Here is a 27326-nt window from a genome sequence, read left to right on the forward strand (position 1 = left end):
TCTATATGTAAGATAGTCACTTTTCTTAGAGGTACTCAGAAACTAAACATCCCCTCTCCTGCTGCAGTTAACCTATCGTTCGAATTTGCAATAAGAAGGCATACACCCAACTTATTAATTTATTGAGATGATTCTGTCTTGTGTTATTATCTCTTGCTGCTTGATCCTATGTCAGTAAAATGTTTTGTTTTACTTGAAACGGTTCCTCTTCTGTTTTAATTCAAATCAGATGCAACACTCTCCTGAGTCCTTCTTCCATTTCTCCAAATTATGCCTTACCAAGACTGTGTAACTTGAAAACTTTTTGTACTGAAAGTTTTGGGTAATTAAGAGTCAAAATTTTACCTCATAACACACAAAAAGTAAAAATTGGTAAAAACTATTCCCCTACATTCTACTGGATATTTCTTGCCAAGAGTAGTCTCCCCTTCAACATGGCCTGCTTTGAACCCAATTTTCTATGTTTTCTGCCCCTACCAGATAGCCTCCAACTGCCCTTTACTGTTCTTGGGCAGAGCAGCTCAGTTCTCCTTTCCTTACCCCAAATAATATTTATGTTTGCATGCTCAGAAATTCAAGAAGATGATTTACTGAATAAAGGATTGTCAACTTTAAATTTCCTGGCATTTAGTAGCAAAGCCCCTGAGGGTTAATTGACCAGTGTTCACACTGTAAGAAAGGTTCTATCCTGCTGCCTACAGTAAGACCCTTAAGTCTCGAGTCTTATATTTCTCATACATTGATTCAATAACAACTACACATAAAAGCAAGACACCCTGATATCATAGAGTTGTTCCCCAATCATCAAAAATCAGTTCATTTTTTGAAAAACCTTACTAATTCTCAGCTCTACTATATATAATCAAAATGAATAGAACCCAGATTTAAAATGAAGATAAATAACTTTCAATCACCTTGCTAAAGATAGGAGTTTATATAACTCAGAATTAGAAAAGAAATAGGAGGAAAGAAAAAGAACCTTTCATTCCCTTAGAGGGAAAAATCCACTGGCTTAATCTCTAGTCAAAGACAGAACACGATTCTCTTCTCTCTCTGTGGACCTGTGTTGGCACTGGGACTATATGTTGGCACTGTGACAATATCTCCTGGGTCTCTAGAATTATGCCTGAGCCTGAAGTTGCACAGGCAACCACTTACATTTCTTTAGAAGACTTCTTAACTCTGTAGCTCTAACAACTGCTTTTGAGCAAAGGGAAATTAGAAAACTTTGAAGATCAAAGCCTTGCATTTTTTGTTTCTTCTTTACCATTGCTATACTATGTGTAGCTGATACAGCCTGAAGATAGAGCAGGGCGCCCCATATGTATTTAAGAGTAACTGACAGTCACCTTCAAGACACCAATTTGTGTATGGCTATTGATATTTTTTCTTTTCTTCAGAGCCAGAAGGTGGCATCTGACAACTTACTTGTAATATTTGGGTTAATTACATTAAACTATATTTTACTCAGATGGAGGATTTAAAATTCCTTTCACTATTAAGTATAGAATTACATACAGTGAATGAATCTTCTGGAGAGGAAAAAAAAAAGAGTGATCCAAAGGAATATATGTAAAAATGCAATAAGGCTACCTACCCATCCTCAGATCCAGAGCGGATCAAAATTGTCTTCAAATCATTATGACCTAAATATTTTTATAAAAATATTTTATAATGACTTCAACAGTATGATTATTAAAGTAGAAGTAAAAAAAAATTACATTATCTATCAAATTGCTGACTTGGGCTTAAGAAAACTCTCTAGATCATAGATTCAAAAATGGGAAGATATGGACCCTCAAATTAGAAGGTCCAGTTTTCTTTTTCTCCTAGTCAGCTTATGATTTTGTTTATTGTGACTTATTGATCAAAATATTATGAAAAAGGAGAAATAACCAATGGTAGTAATAGGTCTAGTAATACTTTTAGTAGTTTCTTTTATAATTTCTTGGTACTTCCACATACTCAGTCATTGAAAACATGTTGTTTCAGGTGTATCAATTTTTCCACACTGTGCAAGTTTGACATGATCCATATCCTTGAATCACCCACCACATGGCTTGGGAAGCTGCCACATTGAGATAATCAAAATGCACCACAGTGAGAGCAATAAGAGACATTTGCAAAGCTGTTCCAAGTAGTCAAGCAAGGCACCTCTGTAGGCACACAATGAGTAAATGTGAAAGTCAGGGAAGGCTCCTAAAGAAGGTGACCTGGTCTGAATTTCACAGCCTTGGCAGGAATTTATCAAAGTGTGGTGGGTTAAAAAGATGGCAGAATGTCACTCCAGTCAATAAGCAGCATGAAAAATTATGTAATTATGAAGTTCACAGGAGCCAGATATGGAGTTCCTTATATATTATGCTAAAGAGTTTGACATAATATGACATAATAGGAAGTCAGAGAAAGAGACACTGGGGTCCAACAGTCCTCTCAGAGGGTATGCCCCCACTAACTTAAGGATTTCCTCTTAAAGGGTCTACCAACTCCTAATAGTGCCATCCTAAGAACCAAACCTGTAATTGGCATGGACATCACACCCAAACTATGGCAACCCTGAGAGTTAGGATTCCTTTGTAAGACTGTATACTAATAGTGATATGTTTTCATTTGTAAAGAGATCACTTTAGAGGCAGGATTGAGGATTAACCATGGCCAGATGAGACTGGAGGCAGTCAGATAAGCCAGGGGCCTCTTCCATGAGATGAAAGCAGTCTAATGACAAAGAGAAGAGCTTCACAAGTAGGAAAACTAGCAAGATTTATATGGTGTAGTATAAAAGAAAGTGAGTTCAGTGTGACTACCTGGTGTCTTGTATATCTGCTGTAGGGAAACTGATATCAATCATACAATAAAATAGAAAACATAGGAGGAAGAAAAAGAAGAGGAAACATATGCTCACATTTAGAATCACTGAGATTCTTTTTGGACAACCAAGTAGAGAGGTTTAATTGGCAGATTAATATCACACAAGGAGACAGAGGGATGGACTGGAAACATTGACTTGGAAATCTTTTAAAGTTTAGAGATGAGAGAGTGGCCAAGATCTACTCACACAGAACAAGAAAGACAGTGAATCACTGGTGGATTCCAACTTTTAAAAGATGGTTAGCAGAGGTTCCCAAGACAAAAACTGAGAAGTTTCATCCACTTTTTAGAACTGTCCAAACAATTTAAAGAGAATATCTGTTATAATCCCAATGCAATGCATTTCCTTTTAAAAATTATTTCATTTTAAAAATGATAGTGAGGCAAAATAAAGTTGGAGTTAGTTATTAATCTCTCCAAAACAGGGTACTGGGCTAAAGCCATGTGATGGGATCTTCTCTGGACCTCTGTTTTGCCTGTCTTTGTGATGGCTCTGATTTCTGCTGATTTTATACTGAACCTAGGATGAACTGCGTCCTCTCCCACCAGCCACTCTCTTGATCACAGCTGATGTTAACATTGCTAAGAATTTAAGGGATTGACATGATAGGAGGGGGACTGGGGACATTTTAATGCAAATAGCAATCTTATAGTCAATCAGCTTATTGTGCTGAGTGGTAACAGAAAAATATGTTAGTGATGGTTGCAGATACTGAAGCGTGGAAGAGGTAAACCCCACAAAGTAGACCTGGTAATTACCCCTGAAGGTTTCTTTCCTTGAATATCTAAGTGTGAAATCTGATAAAGAACTCTTAATATTCCTCTTCCAAATAAAGATTTTTCTTTTCTAACATTTACAGGAGTTGCTTGTTTGCAATATTATAAAGAATTTCTTAAAGAGCAGAAGCGATGAATTAGAAGATCTGAAAAGAGGAGAACTTTGAGAATTTGGCTGCAAAGAAGGAAATTTCAACAACAGGTTTATTACCAGATGAACAAAAATAAATAAGTTGCTGTCTACTTTATTGCTGAAGATTAGTTGGGTGTAAAAGACCATATTGTGAAATTCTACACACAAAGGCAAATTGAACAGTTTTTCTTTGGAAAATCAGTTAAACATTTCTAGTGCTTATTTCTCCCCCCACAGTTTTAAATATCTGCTCCTGTCCTTGTCATTTCACATCTGGTATTCCAAAAGCCATTCCTTACCACCTGTCTTAGCTGTCTCTTCAATCTGTCCAAAATGTTATAGCTAAAATCATCCTTAAAAATCTCTTCTTTAACAATATGCATTTCTTTCTTAAGATTACTTTTCAATATAATCATTATGTCTTTAATCGATATATTCTATGAGATATTGGGGACATTCTAGTAACTTCTTACCCTCAAATGAAATAACTGGATATAATTTAAACAAATACATTTTTTAAAAAACTGTAACAAATGAAAATTTATTGTGCCGTGCACAATTAAAAAAATAAAAATTGTAACTTTTTTATGTCCATAGTTATTAAAAAATTTCAAAGGCCTTCCACCTTACTAATTTTATTGCTTTCTCTCTTTTGATAGATATTACTCTTATGTTATGATGGAAGAAATTGAAAGCCAGAGAATTTGAGAGTTCTATACAAATTAATTCAAGGTTAAAATGAATACCAAAACTTTGTGTTCTCAACTATCACTCCACTAAGGTAAAATGGTAAGCTTAATACTCCCTGGCATTCAAGCCATGAGAGTGTGTTCCCCTTCTTTACAGTGTTCCCCTTATTTGTAGGTGATGCCTTCCAAGACATACAGTGAATGTCTGAAACCACAAATAGTACCAAAATCATATACAAACACTGAGACTCTGCCAAAACCCATCTGATAACAAAAATAGCTATTAAGTGACTGACAGGTGGCATAGATAATGTGAATGTGCTGGACATAGGACAGGACAGAGTGGGATCGCTGAGATCTCATTATGCAATTTAGTGTAGTATGCAATTCCAAACCTACGAATTGTTTATTTCTGGCATTTTCCATTTAATATTTTCAGACCCGAGTTGACTACAAGAATCTGAAACATGGGAGAGAAAATGAAAAATGAGGGAGAATTGTTGTAAATAGGAACAATTTAAAACTAGGTCTCTGAACCTGAAAGTTTGAGCTTTTTCCATGTAATTTCCCTTTTACACCTTACTGCTCTGTCTCACACAGTAAGAGCTTCTCTGTTATATTTACTCAATATTGAGTGGCTGCAGTATTACATATATATATATATTCCAGACAGGGCGATATTGTTAGAGAAAGAAAAAACTATCAGCCCTAATCTTGAGAAGCTCCCACTCTGGGAGAAGATACAGAAATGTAAAAGCAGTAGAAATACAAATTTTTCTTTTGGGAACAATGGGGAATGGATTAGGAATGAAGAAACTATTGTTAAAAAAAAATATGAAAGAAAACAAAACAGTAAAAAGTGGGTGATTGTTCCTTAACGAAACTCTCAAACCAGTCATTCCCAAATTTTATTTCTGATATTTTATTATAAATACATGCAACTTATGTTTCTTAAAGATACTAAGGGAAGATTTTAATTCACATAAGAATTGATAGGTGGTAAAAGGAGAATGATGAAGTCAAATCAATAATGAAATCTCCCCTGTAAGCAGTCAGGATGTGAAAATCTTCAAGAGATGAATTTCAGTGTTTTTGATGCACACTTTGAATGCAGTCTGTAATAAGGTAACTTGAATATATGCCAGTTTGTAAAATGATTATTGAATGTGAAGAAAGTGTTATGCACTTGGGCTGGGGATGTGGCTCAAGCGGTAGCACACTCGCCTGGCATGTGTGCGGCCGGAGTTCGATCCTCAGCACCACATACAAAGAGGTTGTGTCTGCTGAAAAAACTAAAAAATAAATATTTTTTTTAAAATTCTCTCTCTCTCTCTCTCTCTCTCTCTTTCTTTTAAAAAAAGAAAGTGTTATGCACTTGAACATAAACATTGAGATGTTAAACAGCTAAAAAGTGGACATAGACCTGGACTTTGTTTAAATTATCCACCAATCATCACTTAAATTGTATAACAGAATTATATGGCTCAAATATAATTTTTTACTGCTGTTGACCACCTCTCCACCCCAACCCCACCACTAAATTCTTCCATCTTTGTAAGGTGTAAGAATTATACTTAAGCAATCTCATAAAAACCACCTATTCTTGTTGAATTCAACTATTAATAAATGTTTATTAATGAACTTCTGTGATTCAGGCACTTGATGAAAGTTCACTTGAGAAATGGACAAAATTTTGGAATGACTGCCTCACTGGTTATAGAAACCATGTCCTTTTCACTTTTCATTACTTAAACACACATTAAATAAAGTGACATGTATAACAATTTTAGATACGTAATCTATCAAGTGTGGATTTGAGGAGTCTTATTCTCAATAAATTCAAAATCCATTTGAAACATATGGGTTCATTATTTTAATCCAAATTCATCTTTTTCAACTTTGAATGAATTGGCTTTGAAACATGAATTTAGAAAGGCAAAAAGACTAATCAAAGCGGATCCTATGACTTCTCGCCCCTGGAGAAACATATGGATGTTATTTAAAATCAATTCAGAAAAAAAGACAGGTTGAAATTTCTTATTTAAATCAAAGCTTGTTTTTGCAGTACTACATACTGAATAATTATTAGAAGTCATCTATCAGATGGAGTTTGAGTTAGAAACCAACACAGAATGACTGATATAAGCAAATAAATGGAATATCTGAAAAGATGTTGAATTGTTCCCAGATTTGAACTACCAGGAAAACTGGAGAAGAGAAAGAATGAAACAGCAGCAACATAGTTAAAATTGAAGCAAAAGCCAACCAGAGATTTTCTACAGTGAAAATACCATTGCTGCCAATGCTAACTGCTCCATCCCATGAGAATACATCTCACCTCATTGGTAATGTGGTCTGAATGCCTGAGTCCTTCTGTTTTAGTAAGCCTTTTCACTGCTGTAACTAAATTGTGGAGGAGGAAAGGTTTATTCAAGGGCTCACAGTTTCAGAGGTCTTAGTCCATAGAATGGCAGCTCCATTCCTCATGGCTAGAGCTGAGGCTGAACAACACAGTGGGAGAATGCAGCCAAGGGAAGCAGCTCACATCATGGTAATCAAGAGACACTCCACTTTCCAGATACAAATATATACACTAAAGCCACGCCCCAATTCCCACCTCCTCCAGCCACACCCTACAACTTCAATTAATCCCATCAGGGATTAACCCTCTGATTAGGCAAAGGCTGTAACCCAAATTTTTCTCCTCCAAACCTTCTAGCATTGTCTCACTTGTGAGATTTTGGCGGATACCTCACATCCAAACGATAACACCTCCCAAAATTCATTTGTTGAACCCCACTCTCCAAGATGATAGTGCCAAAGATGTGATGACTTCTGGAGTGGATGGTCATAAGGCCAGCACTGTTAAGGATGGGACTAATGCCCTTATAAAAGAGGACAAAGGGACCCATCTATCTCTCTGCCATGTAGGTTATAATGAGAAGACATCTGTTTGTGAAGGAAGTAGGCAAAGAATCTGCCACATCTTGAACTTGGATTTCTCAGCCTTTGTAACTTGGAAAACAAAATTTATTTTGTTCATAAAGCACTAGTCTACTGTATTTGGTCATAAAGACTCAGAAATTGGCACTGGATCCTGAATGACATCTCTTTCCACAGCCACATCTAGGAAGGACTTTCTTTTTGCTGATAACCATTGGTTTTGATTTAGGTGAGTGGCATAATTGCTTGAACCTAGGCCACAATATGCTGTGTTCACATAGAGAATTAGACTCAGCTGCTATAAGAAAGTTTTAAAGATAAATACCAACAAGGAGATATGAATGTTTGACTCTGTGATATGTTTATCCTAATTTCTTTGCCTCTGCCTCCCTGGTTCAATTGTTCATTTCCATTTTCTTTTGTAAGCTTATAAGCTGCATCTTCCCAAATCATTTAAAACCACCTTTTCATACTTAATATTAAATACAGAAATATTTAAGTACTATTATGTTCATTTGCATTGAACAAATACTGTCCAAAATAGCCAGAATTAAGTAAGATATCCCTCACAAAATAATTTTGGAAATAGGCTGCCTAAAATTGGTATGGCAGCTCCATAATCTTGAAACCCAGCGTCTCCCCTTCCATTACACCATTAAGGGTACATCATTGCCCAAGATGGCTACTGGAACTCCAACATCATGTCTGTGTTTCAGATCAAAAAAGAAAATGTAGAAAGTTCAAACAATTCTTCTTTCCTTTTAGGGAACTGTATTAGAATTCATACACAAAAATTTTTATTTTTATTTTTTTTAGCTATAGGTAGATACATTTTTTTAATTTTTATTTTTATGTGGTGCTGAGGATTAAACCTGATGCCAAGCATGCTAGGCGAGCGCTCTACTTCTGAGCCACAACCCCAGCTCCCCCATACACAAAACTTTTGTTTATATTTCATAGGCCATAATTTAGTCACCTACTTATCTTACTGCTAAAGAATTAGAAAATGTATAAGTAACTTGGGCAGCAATATGCCCAGGTTAAAAACCTGAGATTCTTATAATGAAAAAGAGGTGAATGGCTAATGGAGAAATAGAAGGTGAACATTGCATTGTTTCAATTTCCTCTTCTTGTTCTGCCAATATTCCATACATGTTATTTTTTCCTCACAAATAAAATTGGCTAAAGTAAATAAATATTATCTTTTATATTGCACATAATTCATTAGAAGTAGGGCTCTCTGAGCTGGGGTTGTGGCTCAGTGGTAGAACACTTGTCTATCACATATGAGGCACTGGGTTCGATCTCTCAGCACCACATAAAAATGAATAAAGTTAAAAAAAAAAAAAAGAACACCTACCTAGGCTATGTGCATTTCTTTGATTCTGTTTTGTTTTGTTTTTTAAGATGTAGGACTCTTTGCTGTATATTCATTGTTTTCTTCCTCAATCTTTGTTCTGCAATCAAAGTGACTTTTCATCTCTGATGGAAGAAAAACTAAATTATCAACCCTCTGTAAAAATTAGTTATAGTTAAATCCTGGAAAGCAATATTAGCAGACCACAAAATTATGGTCTGAGCTGGATGCAGTGGCACATACCTGTAATCCTAGAGGCTTAGGAGGCTGAGGCAGGAGGATCCTGAGTTCAAAGCCAGCCTCAGCAAAAGCGAGGTGCTAAGCAACTCAGTGAGACCCTGTCTCTAAATAAAAATACAAAATAGGACTGAGGGGTATGGCTTAGTGATTATGTGCTGGAATTCATTCCCTGCTGCTGCCCAATTCTCAAAAAAAAAAAAAATACAAACATTACAGCCTGAGGGAAGTTCTTTTTTTAATTATTTATTTTAATTAGGTATATATGACAGAATTTTGATTCATTGTACACATTGTACAAAACTGCAGCACAACTTTATATTTCTACGTACGTGATGTAAAGTCACACCTATGTGCAGTCATACATGTACCTAGGGTAATGATGTCCACTTCATTCCACCATATTTCCCACCCTCATGCATCCTCCCTACCCTTTGCCCAATCAAAGTTCCTCCATTTTTCTTATGCCTCCCCCATCCCCATTATGGATCAGCATTTACTTATAAGAACATTCGGCCTTTGGTTTTTTGAGATTGGCTTACTTCTCTTAGCATGATATTCTCCAACTCCATCCATTTACCTGAAAATGACATAATATTATTCCTTTAATACTGCATAATATTCCATTGTATGTATGTCACAGTTTCTTTATCCATTCATCTACTGAAGGTTGCTTCCACAGTTTAGCTATTGTGATTTGAACCATTATGAGCATTGATGTGGTTTTGATATAATAGTAGGCTGATTTTAAGTCCTTTGAGTATAGACCAAGTAGTGGGATAGCTGAGTCAAATAGTGGCTCCATTTCTAAGGAATCTCCATACTGCTTTCCAGATTGGTTATACTATCTGCAATCCCATCAACAATATATGAGCATGCCTTTTCCCCCACATCCTTGCCAACATTTATTGTTGTTTGTATTCTTGATAGCTGCCATTCTGACTGGCATGAGATGATATCTTAGAGTACTTTTGATTTGCATTTCTCTAATTACTAGAGATGTTGAACATTTTTACATATATTTGTTGATTATACAGTCCTATATCATCTTCTGAGAAGTGTCTCTTCAGGTCCTAGGCCTATTTGTTGATTGGGTTGTTTGTTTTCTTAGGCACTTCCCAAATAAGCTTATTTTGCACTCACTACATTATTTATTTTAATTAGGTATATATGACACTACATAAAAGACAGACTAGTCCTTCTCAACCTATTGCCCCACATTGTTCCCAAGAAAAGAACAAGGTGGTGGCCACTATACCAACACCTATTTCTGATAAACAAATTTCTTAAGCCAGGTTAGAAATTCAAAGATTGTCTAGTAACATCTTTAGTTTTGGTTACTTTCATTTGAAGTATAACAATCTGAAATAAAGTGAATATTAAAGAAATAATTTTAGGGCAAAACCCCCAATTCAGAGGAACTAGGGAAGAATGAAGGTTGCTGAAGTGTTCTTCAACCCCCCACATCAATTCTTAAGTCTCTACAAGAAGTAGTAGTGAGCCCTGTGAGACTCTGAAGGTTGATACCATCCAAATTCCTATCTGAGATGTAGTCACAGTGTCAATGGGCAGGTGAGACACCACCAGTGGAAACAGAAGAACCAGATTTGCTGATGGAACTCACTTTACTATCAGAGTAAGGAGTTCATTTTAACTGGTGCAGGGAGAAGCAATCTGTACTATGAACCAATGATTAATAAATTTTTAGAGTACCACTACTATATATTAATTGTGTTGGAAGAACTTAAACTTGGTCAGATCACCATGCCACAAGAAGCTAGATCTGGACAGAGCCAAGACTATGGATCATTACCCGAGCAAGGTCCAACAAACTACAGTGTGACTCAAACCCTTCCACTGCCACGTCTGCATTTATAATTAAAGTTGTACTGACACACAGCCACATCCTTCTGTTTATATGTAGTGTAAGGCTTCTTTAACACTAGCTTTCAACAGCTAGCAGAGCTGAGTAATTGCTACAGAGACAGTCTGATTCACAAAACCTAAAGAATTTGAGATTTGGTTTGCTGACCCCTAAACCAGAGAATCCTGGTTTGGGATCTGGAAGCTGCAGTGTTGTTGCTTTAGGAATCATAAAACCACAATCACACACAAGTCTGATGATTTTCTTGAAATATTCACAGGCCTCAGAAGCAGTTATACTCAGGCTAATATTTGTTACAGCAAAAGTATACAAAGCAGGATTATTGAGATGGAAAAGGTCCAGAACCAGGCAAGTGTTTCTAATGTTCTTCCTTAAGGAAGTCACACAGAATATGTTCTTCCTCCAACAGTAAACTGTAGCACATGCAAAATGTCTTTCCAGGGAAACCACTTGAATCTCATAGTACAAAACTTTTGAGAGAACTGGTCAGGTAGATACATTGACCTACAAGACTAGTCATGATTACTGGAAACTACAGAAGGAAGTCACTGTCCCTAGAAACACATTGTATGCCTAAACTGTCTTGACAAACTGATACAGCACAGTCCAGTGTGCCTAAGAAATACAAAACCACCTTATTAATCCCACAGAAGAGAAGTAGAGGTAAAAGCCAAGCACCATAGTTCCACGAGTTGACTAAGGGCCAACCACACAGGCAGGCCCTCCTGGAGATATTCTAGCATTAAATATGTGTGTGAACTCTCCCACTCAGTGATGCAGTTGTACATGGCCTTCTTCTTAGAGGGAAATGGGATGAACATACTTTAACATGACTTTATGGGAAGAAGACATGTGGACAGGAGTAATCAAATGGTAGCAAGCAGATGTTTGTCCCCCAAGCTCCCAGCAACATCTTTTTGCCCTAAACCAAACATGGATGTTTTTGGAGGACCACACCTCAGTCATAATTGTTTTCAGTAGAGATTGGGCATCTGTCTCTGAGTTATACCCTAAATGGCCTAAGCCTAGCAGCTTATATTACTTGTCTGGCCATAGTGATCGTTTCAGACATAGTCGTATCATCAAATGCATAGCAAGAAGTATTTTATAGGAAATTGCTAGGTAATGTTTCCTTCTCTTCTGTGGGAGCTATTTTTTAAAATTATACTCTTCTCTTTCTGCTTGGATTACTGTATAAATATATGTCATGAAAGTTTTCTAGTCAATTTTGTTAGTTTCAAGACAATTTGTGCAATGTCAAAGCATCACGAGTAGATAACATCCAAACTGTTGAGAAATGCCGAGAGGGAGAATGGGAACATTAAAGAGCATGACCCTAAATCAAACAGCTCCTATTAGGAGGGCCAAAATAAAAATAATTTTTAAATTCTGTTTAAACCAAGATGAGTTGGGGGTAACTGTCACTGACAATAAACAATTTCAACTGATAAAATACCATCATTCCTATTTTACAAATGAGAAAAATCAAGACATGACAAAGTTACATAACTTGCCTATGGTCACCACAAAACTAAATGGCAGAGTCAGGATTCAATAGCAGTTCTCGTTGTGTCCAAAACATATAATTCTTTTTCCAGAACTCATATAGCTTCTGGATTAAAAGTTTCTTTCTGAGCTGTCCGTGCAATTTCCCACCAAAATCAGCTGCATTCCTGACCTCCCACACATTCTGACAACATGTGGGGATTTGTTGTGGCATAATAGGCTCTGTCACTCTTCCATTCCTACAAACTGGAGACTGGGGACTATGGTGTAAAAGTGGAGTAGAGATCAAATTGACCATCCCTTAGGTTTTGTGTTATTTTCCTCTGTGGCTACTTCATACATAGTCCATTTTTTTCAGAACCATAAAGGAATGAAACATATCTTCATCATTCTGGGATTCTTGACAAACTCTAGATTTTAGCTTCAAAAGCGAGGTCTGAATAAAAGCACTTAGTTGGATTTAGATTCTTGTAGAACCCATCTCAAATGATTTTATCAGGCTGTCTATGATTGTATTTTATCAAATATTCATGCTTATGTACCATCTCAATTATATTCATACAGAAAAAAAATCTACTATGTATGTTGCCAGAAAAGAAAAGGTGAAGTATAACTGTGGGGGAAACATCTTTTATAATATTCTCATACTGTGAGTCTATTACAAGTGCAAAAAGATTAAAGATACAGTATAAAGGTGTGTATTTTAATGACTACAAATAACTGTTTAACTGGAGCTACCTAGGGTACATCACTAGCCCTTAAACAATCAAAGGCTATTGCTGCAGGCAAGGTCCAAAACCACCTGCTTATATAAAAAACTTCAGATGACAGCATTGATATTATGCATGTATGTTGATATTTCTTGAAACAACGATTTAAAAAAAATTATCTCTCCAAAACTGACAGAAGGCAAACAGATTGAGACATAAGGCTGTAATTCTGCAACCAACTCATCCTTTTGCCTTGTGAAGAAATGTGACAATTTCTTAGGATGTCTCACAAACCCTCTACCCTGTTGTTATCTACAAGAATTCAATGTGAGGAATTTATATGGTCATACTTTCATTCATAATGAGTAACCCCAAGCAAAATGTCCACATTTTGCAGTTACACTATTATTTTAGATTTTTTCAGCAGCCAGAGGAATACATATTACAGAAGAATTATTAATTCATATAAATATATCTTGAGAGCTAAAATATATTTTTGTTAAAAAATCATTATTGATTTCAATATTTATCAATGAGTTATGACTCCAAAATTAAGGAGAAATAATTTACACCCAAGGGATAAATATCTGTCAAGCTTCTAAATACCTATTTCTACAATTTGCACAGCAATTTATAAGAACCGATTGAAAAAAGCTTAATTATAGAATATAAGACACCAGTGAGAACACAGGGAATAATGATGTAAAAGATCTCCCTGAATTTGGCACATACTTCCACCATGAGAGCTTTTTCTTCTGGCAAGACTCTCAGTAATACCACTTACCCAGACAATGTGTTGTCACATATGGTCACTGTGTAAGTAATGTACATCACATCCAAGCCTAGTCATAGATCTTCCCATGCATCATTTCCCACCCTCCTCCCTGTGACTTGAGGCCAGTTAGTATATAGCCAAACATTGAATATGACAGAAACATTTACATGAAATACCTTAACAACGGCTCAAAAAGAAGCCACCCATCAATTGTGAACAACAGTTTTAGACTTTACATGACAGGTAAAGCCATTTCTATTGGGTTAAGTACCAAAGTTTGGGGGTTTGTTAGAACAATTAGCAGAACTTCAGTTTATTCATCGGTATCATTTCAGAAATTACTAACATTCTTTTAACAGGAGAAAAAAAGAATGTGGTCTTCTTCAAGAACAGACACTCTGAAGCATCCTTGATCATTTCTTGATCAGAGTTAATGAACACAAGTTCTACCCAAACTCCTTCCTATGTTCAGGTCTTCTTATTCTACTCTCCAGCTTTTCCTTTATGGTATCTTTTCCAAAACTTTATTTTATATCCCTATATAAACTTCACAAACCTAGATCCCTATCCCAGGCCTTCTTCCATATAAATCCAAACTCCTTTCACCCTTGAACAATGATAAATGAACAATGATAAATAGATGTAAATGAAATGACAAAAGCAAAAGAAAATGAGAGGAATAGGAAATCCCAGACTGTCATCTCTAGCACTGACTGGTGTGCTCAGATGAGATGTGCATTTGTCTGATACGGAGCTCCATCTTTGTCTATCTCCAGATCTGATCTCACACATTCATTAAGCAGGCCACTATTTATTCAAATTTCTTTCTTCCTGAGTGGGAAGAAAGTACATTGATCAGCATTTCTTACTTCAGCATTAAGGTAGGGTTCTGTTTTTTTGTTACTGATATTCTGCCTTAAGTGCCTTGGGAGTCATGAGTCAGTTTTCCCAGTGCCTGACAATCTTGGAGTAAACAAATGTCAGCAGGGAGAACAAACATGTAGGACAAGGGGACATTTGGGCTCCTTTCATCACACTTACATTACCTGCTTTGTAGCATATACTGCCTCCCTACCAAAAAATAATAATCTGAAACCCATTGTGAGCTGTAAGGAAAAACAAAACAAAAAAGAAAAATATGTGCTATAGCTTCATTAGCTGTGGAAATACTTTGATGTACAAAGGCAGTGGCACTTTCAAGAGTCTTCGTGCAAAAGTAAATGTGGTGGAAAGGGACTGGTCTAAAGAATACTAATTATAGATCATTGATGATTGATAATATTGGAAACACTTATATCCTTAAAGGCAGCTATTACCTAGAGTGCTTAAATGATAAGATTATATATGTGTACATTTTCTAGCAAACAGTATGTACTTGTTTCATACTGTCCCTTGTTGTGACCAAGAGACCTGATAAGAACAATTAGTGGAGAAAAAGTTTATTTGGCTCACAGTTTCAGAGGTCTCAGTCCATAGATGGTGGACTCCATTGCTCTGGGGCAGAAGATAAGAGAACATCACGGCTAAAGTGTGGAGGGGGAAAGTGGCTCAGGACACAGCAACAAGGAAGCAGAGAAAGAGAGCTCCATTCACCAGGGACAAAATATAAAGCCTCCAGTCCCATCTCACCTGGCTACAGTTACCACCCACTTAATCTATTCAAGTGGATTAATGCACTGATTAAGAATCTCATAACCCAATCATTTCACGTCTAAAATTTCTTGCATTGTCTCACACATCAGCTTTTAGGGGATACCTCAAATCTTACCTCAAATCTAAATCATAACAGTATTTAATAAATACATCAATTATTAAAAACATGAAACCACTGTTATAACTAATGTGGAATAGGCATTTTCTACTATTTATTCTATGTTAATATTTTGGCAGAAACAAATACATGGAATGAGGACAGGGCCTGCATTGTTTTTATATTTATATTTATATTTACAGAAAAATTCCCAAAGGCTAAAATCTTTAAGGAATACAAGGCTACAAATAATTTCTACTTAATTCCAGATTAACAAGTTGTTTTTTTCAACACTTGGAAAAAAATTTTTAAAGAGTAGTTGTTCAAATTTTTATTACAGGAAGAACAGAATGGGCATAAGGGATTGTTTTCCTAAGGACTGAAGGTTTTGCATGACTCAGAATCATCACTTTAAAAATGTAAATGATATCACTTTACAAAATCTGGAATTCCAATATGGGCAGTAGTTGTGGACTTTGGAGACAATAAATATTTGGCTGAATATGTTCAAACCAAGGATCACCTCCCAGAAATTGGTTCATCTGGGATATAAATATTTAACATTGAGTTCTTGTGATTTATTTCCTTATCTTTAGAAATAATTTCAAATATACACAAGTCTCATATGCAGCATGTTGATTTAAAACCTTAATACTTTGTAATTTTTAATAAAATATTGCATGGTGATTTTAACCAGCTCATCTCTCCTTACATGTAATTAACAATTGGAAGATGTGTTTCCTTCCAATCATACCTAAATACTTTACAACATACTGAGGTAGCCATGCATCATATATACAATTGTTTATTTTAAAGTTTTAAAATTACATATGGATTTTTTGTCTGAAAATTTCTATTGTGAAAGTGGTTTCCTCTGACTTTTCTGATAACTCTTGATGAACTTATATGTACTATTTTATATTTTAGGCTTTTGTTCTGATTTTCTCTTATTTTTCCTCCTCCCTTATATTAATCATATTTATTTCCTACTTTTTTCTCTGCTAATTAGTGGTATATACTTGGCATTTCTATGCTCAAGAGGTTTCACTGAATATTTAACAGATTCTTCTACCTTAAAGTTAGCCAGCATCACTACCAAGGTCCTGTCTTCTTTTTGATTTCCCTTATGCAGAAGTATCTTTTAGCATATCATTCATTGAGAATCAATATACAGAAAATCATTTTAGTTTTTGTTTAGCATATTTCCACTTCTAAATGATAACATGAAGGTTTTATCCTGCAATGCTATCCAATTATTTTAAATATAATACTGATTTGTGTTTTGACCATTAGTTTTGTAAGAAAGAAGTTTTCATTTAATATGGGGGCTTTGGGGGAGGGGAGGGGATAAATCATATCTTATTTCTTTTGGCCTCTACATTTTCTTTGGTGTTTTTCAGATTCCCAATGATTCATCCAGCTGTCTTTAAATACATTGCTTTAAACATGTGTTTATTCTGAGATTCTTGTATTTCAACACCCATGAAAATTATCAGCTATTTTATTTACATACTATCTCTCCCATTTTCTATCCTTATCTCTGGAAAATGTATTAGATGTGATGGAATTCATCATTCTACTGTTTCTTAATCTTATTTTTTCTTCCATTTCTTAATTGCCTTTTCTACAATCCTATGAGTTCCTCAAATCTGTCTTTCAATTCATTAATAGTTCTTGATATTTACCTATTTCTTTTAGTCAGCTTTTTAACTGCTATAACCAAAGGACAATTTTAGAGGAAAAGTTTATTTTGAGGCTCAGTTTCAGAGGTCTCAGTCCATATAGATGGCTGGACTCTATTCCTCAGGGCTCAAGGTGAAGCACAGCATCTGGGAACATGGCACCAAGAAATAGAGAAGCTCCTCTCCAGGAACAAAACATATACCCCAAGCCATAACCCCAATGCCTACCTCCTCAAGCCACATTCTTCCTGCCTTCAGTTAACCACTCAGTTAATCCCTATTAGAGGATTAATTCACTGATTAGGTTAAAGTTCTCAAAACCAATCATTTCACTTCTAAACATTCTTGCATTGTCTCACACATGGGCCACTGGGGAACACCTAATATCTAAACCATAACAACTAGTACATTGCACTTCTTGGTATAGTTTAGTCTGATGGAAGTTTGTACTATTCTGCTATTTCATTATGGCTTATGTGTATGGTTTGTTTACATATCATTTGCACGTTTTATCATTTTTAAATACATAATCAATACTTAATTCTCATTTTCCTACTGTCTTAAATATCTAATGTTTAGAAATACACAATTCCCCTTTAGTATGCCTGTTTATATGGAATATTTCCTGATGCATTTGATAAATTTTTGTTTTGAGATCATCTGCAATGAGATGGTTGTTTCTTTGCATATTTGGTCTTGGTGTTGTTCTTGTTAGGGCTGTGCAGTCCTATTTTAAGTGTCCTCTACAGAGACATTTTGCATTTACTTTTGTCATCTGGCAAATATCCAAGGGCATTACTGATAGAGCTAGTTTCTATATTAACTTCTCAGCTTAGATTTATGTTTGGAAGAACTAATGCTTGAACAAAATAACACTCTTTTTTCTTTATGCATCCTTTTTCTTCCAATCAGAGTTCCATATAGGGCCCAGTTTCAGAGGGGTAGTTCCCATTTACCCAGCATTTTCAAAGGTATATAGGCAACTTGGTTTCACTCATGACCTTGCACGGGCCATGTCACTTCCTACAACCAGGGCTTCCCCATCCCAGCCTCTCCATGAAAGCCAGTGTTGAAGTCCACTGAATGCTCCTCACCCATCCTTTGCTCATCTATCATTGCATCATTGTGAATTCCTACTATTCTCACTTCGGGTGGTTTTTTCCCCCTTCTCTTAAATTTTCACAAAATTAATGTTTTGCTTGTTTTATCCAACATCGCTGAGTTTGTGGCAATGACTCCATGTAAATTTAGGCTACCATGACACCAGGAACATAAGTTTACTGTCCTCTTTTCCCTAGTGTAGTATTATAAAAAGTTTTATCAGCAATTTACTCATTTCTGTTTGTTTGGGACAATGTTACAACAGGCAACTTTTCTTTTAGAATTTGATCTAAAATTCAAGAAAAATAAATAAGTGGTGCTCTCTATTATGTTAGTACACAATATAAACCAAAGAAATACATTAGCATTTACCATGAGATCATTTAAATGTGTTTGCAAATGATCTGATAATGGAAATGTGATTTACAACACAAAGAACTTCTATTAAAAACCACAGACTTAAATGCAGTGCACTGTAGGTCTCCTAGACTAGGTCAGAAAGAAAGAGCAAAGTGGTAGGTCTAAAAAGCTACCCCCAAATACCTTCATCAGATGGAGACTTTGGTAATTATGGTTTTAAAAAAAAATCAACTCCTACTCTTCATCATGTTGGTCATTTTGTCCATGTTTCTCCTGTGATGAGTCTATTTTAAGTACTTCAGTTATTTGAAGACACTCCAAATTCATAGAACAGCAGACTTTCCTATTCTTGCATTTCCAGGCTGGGTAAGGAGATCCAGCATTTGTCCGTATTGCAACACTAAGTCTAGAAACACTGGAGCTGTCCAGGCAAGTTCTCCTGACATCACAGGCAAAGTTATCATCCAGGCAGGGGTCCTTGACACAGTGAGAACAGCACTCCCCTTCCAGCACAGCTTTGTAATTACTTATATAGACAATAATGCGAATGCCAAGCACAGTAGCGCACACCTGTAATTCCAGCAGCTAGGGATGAGGAGAAAGGAGAATCATAAGTTCAAAGTCAGCCTCAGCAACTTAGCCAGAACCCAAGTAACATAGTGAGACCCTGTCTCAAAAAATTAAAAAGGGCTGAAAATTTGTCTCAGCAGCTAAGAGCCCTGGGTTCAATCCCTGGTACACAAAAAGAAAGACTAGTGAAAGAATAAAATATCATCTTTAGTGAAAGAAAACAAAGAGGAAGTTATATAAATTGTATGAAATTCAAAGACATGCAAAAGTAATTCATGGTGACAGAAAACAAAACAGTGGTTGCCCCTGCATGTTGGGGGTTGGAGGGGGCAGTGAGATAAAAAATTGGAAGCCTGGAGCATTAGGAAGTTTTCTGGAGTGATACAAATGTTCTCTACCTTCACTGTAAAATTAGTTATATCAGCACATATGTTTGACAAAACATAATGAATTGTTCAATTAAAACAATACATTTTTAACTAAGGTAAAAATGATCAGATCCATGAGCAATTAACTCTTAAGGGCAGCTATTTTAAAATCTTAACAGGCATGACATGGAAAAAAATTATCACTCTAACATTAGTCCACTCTTTTTCTGGATTTTCCCTTTGGCCTGAGGACCAGAATGAATGCTCTCTGGAAGCTTCATCAGGTTTATATAAATTGTATGAAAAATTACACTGTAAAATTAGTTATATCAGCACATATGTTTGACAAAACATAATGAATTGTTCAATTAAAACAATACATTTTTAACTAAGGTAAAAATGATCAGATCCATGAGCAATCAACTCTTAAGGGCAGCTATTTTAAAATCTTAACAGGCATAACATGGAAAAAAATTATTGCTCTAACATTAGTCCACTCTTTTTCTGGATTTTCCCTTTGGCCTAAGGACCAGAATGAATGCTCTCTGGAAGTTTCATCAGGCATTAAAGTTCTATACTGCTTCTTGTGCCTTCTAAAATACAGCATAAATCAGCCACAGTGGTGCATGCCTGTAATCCCAGTGATTGGGAGGCTGAAGCAGGAGGATTGCAATTTAGGGAGACCCTCTCTCTCTCTCTCTCTCTCTCTCTTATATATATATATATATATATATATATATATATATATATATATATAAAATCAATACTTAAGTGCTCTGGAGTTCAATCTCTGGTACTCAAAGAAAAATAAAACACAGCATAAAATTTTAAACTATTTTTACAAATTGTAGTTAAAGAAATAACTCCAAAAGAATCACATTTTGTCCATGTTTCTCCTGTGATGAGTCTATTTTAAGTACTTCAGTTATTTGAAGACACTCCAAATTCACACAGCTATTTCATTCTTTCAAGTGAACTCAATTGATATGCCTCTTTTGTTGCTAATACTTCAGGTTTTAGTTGACAAAACAAAGATCATATTCATCATGTACTATCAAGATTATGAAAGGTGAACTAATAGACAATTCTGTTGTCCGTGTGTAAAACAGAATCCAGCACAGCTTGTCCATTTGTAGATCATGAGTTTCTGTACTGTCATCAGGAAAATCAGGTGGGTTTTGTCAACAAATACAGCACACCTGACATGGGTATTTCCAGCACACAGGGAACAGAAATTTGCAGAATGCTGTCACTTTTATACAAGAGTCTCTCCTATCCCTGTAAAGTCAGTGGGAGTATAATAGGAGCATCCTCTCCAAGGAACTGGTCCCTTCACACAGCATCATACCAGATGCAGCAGGAGTTTACTTCACTTCCCCTTCAGAAACTGACTGAGGATCCTTGCGCACCTTTGCAGGGTACCACGTGCAAGGTAGAACATGAAAAATATCAATAAAAACACAAGGACAAACAACACTTGGTGATAAGGCCAGGGCCTTAGTTTAGTCAGAAATTTAGAAAAATTTTCTTCAAAATTTAAATTATACCCAATTTATGTATGAGGTACCATAGTGCCATTCTACTGTCATGTATAACTAATTATAGCAAATCAAAAAAAAAGAAAGTTTTAAGAAGTTTACACCCCCAAAAATTAAAATTAAAAAAAAATTAAGCCTGCCTCTGATGCAAAGATAAAAGTGTTTTTTGTTTTGATTTGTTTGTACAATGTCTCATTACATCAAATAAAAGAAAAATAAAAGTGAAAAATAGGGCATCCCTCTTTTCTCTCCCCTAATAGCGTTCAGCAGTCTTTGCCCATTTCCAAGTCAGAAGTCAATGGTACAAAATGAACAGAGGTGCATCCATGCTCCGTCTCCTTGGGGTGATGTTACCTTCATTTATTTCTCCCATTACTGTCTTAGTGTTGGTCACCTTTAAATCTCACCTGAAAATGCCTTTAACTTGTCTTTCTTTTGCAAGCTTTTGTACCTCCCAATGCATTTGCTATTCAGCACTCAAGACATAATGTTGTACACTGCCACTTGTTTACAAACACCCACTGAAAACTTCTGATTGCTGAGGCTCCTGTGTAAGTCCATATGACCTTAACACACACTATTCTGCCAATCTTCCTTTAAAAAAAATTCTAAGATCAAGAGTATTGAGATTAAGTGGGTATCTTTTGACAGTAGAGGAAGTGCCCTTTTCTGAAGTATTTAGGAGTTACTGATTTGGGCCAATAAGCAAATGATAAAGTCCCTTGGAGAATCTCTGGGGCAATCTTATCCTCCTTGAATTGAAGAATATGGAGAAGGAACAGAAGGAGGATGAGGAGGAAAGTGGGAGAAAGAAGAGAAGGAATAAGAGGAGGACAAGGAGAGAAGAGGAGAGTCAGGAAAAGAAAATGTTATAGTTAAAGCTTTGTCCCAGGGTTTCATAAACTGACTTCCAGACCACTCACGTATAATCGAATCAAGCCTTTATTGAAGCACACCAGTGGCGGCTGACCAGAACATAAAGCTGTTCCCCTGATCAGCCCCAAACAATTGCAAGGGCACTCCTTATAATCCTGAAAAACACAAAAGGGATGTTCGGGGGGATCTAGCCAATGCAAGCAAACCAGGTTACAGAAGCGAGAGAGTGCAGTCAAGCGGAGGGAAGCCTAACCAATCACAGTTAGCCCAGTCACCCCAGTTACAAAAACAGAGCCCCGTTACCCTAGTTACAGAAACAATACCCTATTAGGTAGTTTTGTGTTCTTAAAGGTTTCTATAGCAAAAGGAAAAGAACATTTTGCCCCAGTCATGACTCCTCTACTTGGCATGGTTGTTTTACAGGATGAAGTCATAAAACAAAATGGAGTCACATTTGCTCCTACTATCACAAAAAAAAGGGAATGGAAGATGACGGTAGGAAGGAGGAAAAGAAAATCAAATAATTTTTTAAAAATGTATTGCCCCTTCAAATGAGAAATTATATCCCATCTGATTCAAATGTAAAAAATAATAATAAATTAATAAAACATTTTAAAAAATGTATTTCCCCACTATCCCAAATTCTTGCTTTTGAAGTAAACTGTCAATGTGTAGTAGGTGGAGATTTTGCAGCTAACCTGCCATCTTCAGTGTGGGGTAGAAGGAAATGTGGAAGTGCATCTCATGTTTTGACCTTGCCAAGTTGGTGGAGAAAGCTGCATGACTCTGATGCCTCCCTGTCTCTCCAGGATACTGAAGAGTCTCCAGGACCATGTGACACTTTTTATTTTGCAGTACTGGGGATTCACCCAAATCCTTGCATATGCTAGCAAACACTGTACCACTAAGCTACAGCCCCCGTCCTCATGAGCTAATTTTTACTTCAATATATACATGAACTTCTGGGCTGGGGTTGTGGCTCAGCAGTAGAGCACTTGCCTAACACATGTGAGGCACTGTGTTCAATCCTCAGCACCACATAAAAATAAATAAAATAAAGGTATCACCTACAAATAATATATATATATATAACTATATTAACTTCTTTTCAATCTCAGGGTCTCTGCCTGGCTGCAGTGTAAAACAGTACAGGATACACATTGACCACATAAGAGCCTTAACTCTCATTTGGATTCTTCACATATTCATATACTTATTACATTAACGTTCCAGCAGTATCTTAAGAAAGAACCATCATTTTCTATATCACACAAAGTGCCATTTGGACTACAGTGGCCTTTGCATTTGCTCTTCTCTCTGATGGAAACACTTTCGCTGGAATGCACTTAGATTTTTTTTTTTTTTTTAATCCTTCGGCCTTCAACTGAAATATCACTTCCTCAGAGAATCTGGGAATGCTACATACAATGACAGTCTATTTTCTCACAGCTTAGTGTGACATTTTCTCATAATCCTTATCAATTACTAAAATTATTTTATTTAATAGCTCTTTCTTACTTGTAAGAGCCATAAGAAAATAAACTATAGCTATCTTTTTAACTCTTGAATCACCAGTGCCTTGCTCAAAGTCTGGCCAGGCACTCAATATTTGTAAATGAATGAATGAAAGGAATGCTGAAGGAAAGCAGGAAGGCAAAAAGACAGGTGGGCAGGTAGGGAATCGGGAAGGAGGGCTTGTTGAACCAAGGTACCCCAGTGTTTTGCAATAACCACTTTGGTAGTATAACATTGTAATGGCAGAAATAATTTCAGGAAGGTCTCAGAGCACTGAGGTTTTTACCAAGAGTAAATCAGTGTGTGTTTATGCATTGTTTAAATTAAGAAAAAAAAACTGCAAAGAAAAAAGGAAGCATAGAAATCGTATCTTAAGCTATGGCAAGAAAGTTAGTAAACTATATCCAACTGGTAAATTCAAACACCTAGAAGCTCTTTTTCCATGGTATTAATAAGCATCCCTACCTTTTCAATCTTCTCTATAAATCTGAATATTTGCTTCCCATCTCCCATAGTTTATAAAATATGCACGTAACAATATTCTTCCTAAATTCGATTTCTAATCTTACCAAAGCTAAGGATGTCCTGTTTAGCCAGCGGTTTCAGCAATCAACAGATTCATGTCCTCTAAAGACCTTTATGTGCAAATGCCAGGGCCTGACTTGGTGTGTATTTTTGGAATGACAAGGCAAATGTTTACTCTTAAAGTTCCTCTTTTAATTGTTCAAAAAGCATTAGATATTTTATGTAAACTGATACAGCTGTGTTTTTTGATTTTTGGGTTTTTTTCTTTTGGTACAGAGCATTGAACCCAGGGGCATTTAATCATTAAGCCACATCCCCAGTTCTTTTTTTTATTTTGAGACAAGTCCTCACTAAGTTGCTTAGAGCCTTACTAAGTTGCTGAGACTGGCTTCAAACTTGTGATCCTTTTGCCTCAGCCTACTGAGTCCCTGGGATTACAGGCACGTGCCACCATGCCCAGAGGGTTGAAACTTCAAGCCTTTTACTCAGACAACCCAGAAGGTTCTGTGTGATATTGTCTATTCTCCTAAATTAAATACACTCCATAAGAATGTATTTTTTCTCACCTCCACATCTACACCATTTTCTGATCACAAAATACATACTGAATTGATCATCAATGCTGACCCCTGCCTGGTGCTGGCCCAGAGCTCCCAATGTCTTCACTGCCCCTACTCCATGTCCACTGCACACTTACACTCAACTACAGCCCATTCATTCTGCACAAAGTAAAAGTGAGGATGGCAAATGTGTCATCCTGCTGTGTAAAATATCACAACTTCCCAAGATCTTTAAAATAGTAACAAAGTCTACCTGAACTGGCCTAACTGGCCCCTGGCCACCCCCAGCCTTTTTCTGTGTCCTCTTTGCCTCACCCACTAAACTGCTTTCAGTTCTAAGGTTAAGCACTTCCAGCCCTGGCCTTTGGGGAAGGTGTAAGACTCACAACTCTATCCAAGGAAATCATCTTTAAAAAGCCTCTCCCCCAATCTTCAGTACCCCAGTTCTTATAATATTCTTCAGGTTTAGGACAGATTCAAGATTCATTGAGGATTTAGGACCATTCATGTATGTTATGTCTCAAAACTCCCTTTGACACAATAATATCACTTTACTGACTAAACTGAAGCTCCCATTGTAGCATCTTATCTCATTACTAAACCTGTCTATATAGAGGCTACTTCATTTGTCAAATAGGAATAATAGTCCCTGCAATTTAGGTTTATTATAAGGGTTAAATGAATGTGCATATTTGCATATGTGTGTGTTTACATACAAAATCTTATCAGGCATAATGCCTAGCAAAAAGTAAACAACCAGTAAGTATCCATACAGACCTGCCAATACAATATTTTATTGCTTCTTCTGTATTTTTATAATTACTGTCTAGGCTGTCTTCAGCTCTTTACTCAGCCATCCATATCTGAATGCTATTCAGATCCCTAATTCAGTGTATCTGAGGGAAACAAAAGAAAATTAAGGGACTGAAAAATTAAAAGGCAATGAATAAAAACATTTCCAAAACCAACAAATTAGCTATCTTTCTTTTTTTTCTATTTTTTGAAATACATTTTTCCAAAATATATTTCCAAAATACATTCCAAAAATATTTTTTGGAAAATATTTATGTGATGGGTTTATGCTTTACCTTTCCTCCATGGTCTGCTAATTGGTTTCAGGCAATTGGTTTGAGATATTTTTTGGTTGTGTTTTGTTTTTTCTTTGATCAAAATATGGTAATTAGCCTGAACCATTGGTTTGAGATGTATTTAGTGTTGAATTAATTCCTTTAGCCAACACTTTATTAGTAACCTCATGTCCTCACAGGACCAGGACTTTTCACATTTGTATCCTTGGCCTCAAAAAATGCCTGACGTCATGAATCACGAAAAGAAGGGCTGCTGAGGGAAACAAAACAAAATCTTGATTAAAATTGCTAACAGCTATGTAAACTAGTCTAACAAAATCTTCCTCTTTATTCTACTTGCCTTTATCATAAGATCTTTTTTTTTTTCCTCTCAGTGCTGGGGATTGAACCCATGGTCTCATACCTGTCAGATAAGCACTCGACACTGAGCTACATCCTCAACCCCTATACATTATATATATTACACATACATACATATACACACAAACATATATGTAAACATGTATATGTGTGTATATATATAAGTATATATAAAACATACACATACATATATATAATAAAACAGTGTCTCACTAAATTGCACAGGCTGGACTTTTAATCCTCCTGCCTCAGCCTTCCTAGTTGCTGGGATTAGAGGTGTATTCCATCACATCCAGGTACCTTGCATTTTTTCAAATACTTTAATGATTTTTATATCATATCAAGGAATTATATTTACTCTCACAAATATATCATTCACTTTTTTTTCTAGTGTATGAAATCATTTTTGAAATGACACAGGAACAAAAAGTAATAAATGCAATTTTGTTTTTTTGGTACTGGAGATTGAATTCAGGGGTGTTAACCACTGAGGCACATCCCTAGCACTTTTTATATTTTATTTTGAGACAGGGTCTCGCTGAGTTGCTTAGGGCCTCACTAAACTTCTGAGACTGGCTTTGAACTCACAATCCTCCTACCTCAGCCTGCTGAGCCACTGGCATTACAGGCATGCATCACAATACTCAGCAATAAATTTAATCTTGTAAGAGCATGAATGATTTCCATTCTCAGTGCTTTTCTCCATACAAAAATATATTGTAGGATTTATAGTATTTCTCTCTCCATTCCCCTTTTGTATTTAAGTGAAAGTTCTATGCTTAAATATACACCATGTAATAATTTAACCATTTCACTAAACAAAAATATAAGTCTCAGGCACACAGTATCACCAAAAAAAAAAATCTGTCCATCTTACAGATGGACATAATAAAAGTGAATTTTTCCAGTTTATTTATCTTTTCATTCAAGGTTTGAATTCCTGTCTAATATAGATTTTTATTTTCACTGTCCTGAAAAATATTATTTAAATATCTTCTTCATCTTGAACATTTCCCGACTCTGTGAAAAGATGTGAATCAGAACTCCCATAAATATTTCTCTTCCATTTTAGTACTTCACAAACTTCCTTGTATTACATTTATGGAATGATCTTACCTTTTCCCTATCCTCCACCCTAACTAAGTCACCCAAA

The sequence above is a fragment of the Marmota marmota genome, unplaced genomic scaffold (assembly GCF_001458135.2).
Source record: "Marmota marmota marmota unplaced genomic scaffold, marMar, whole genome shotgun sequence".
Classification (NCBI taxonomy): domain Eukaryota; kingdom Metazoa; phylum Chordata; class Mammalia; order Rodentia; family Sciuridae; genus Marmota; species Marmota marmota.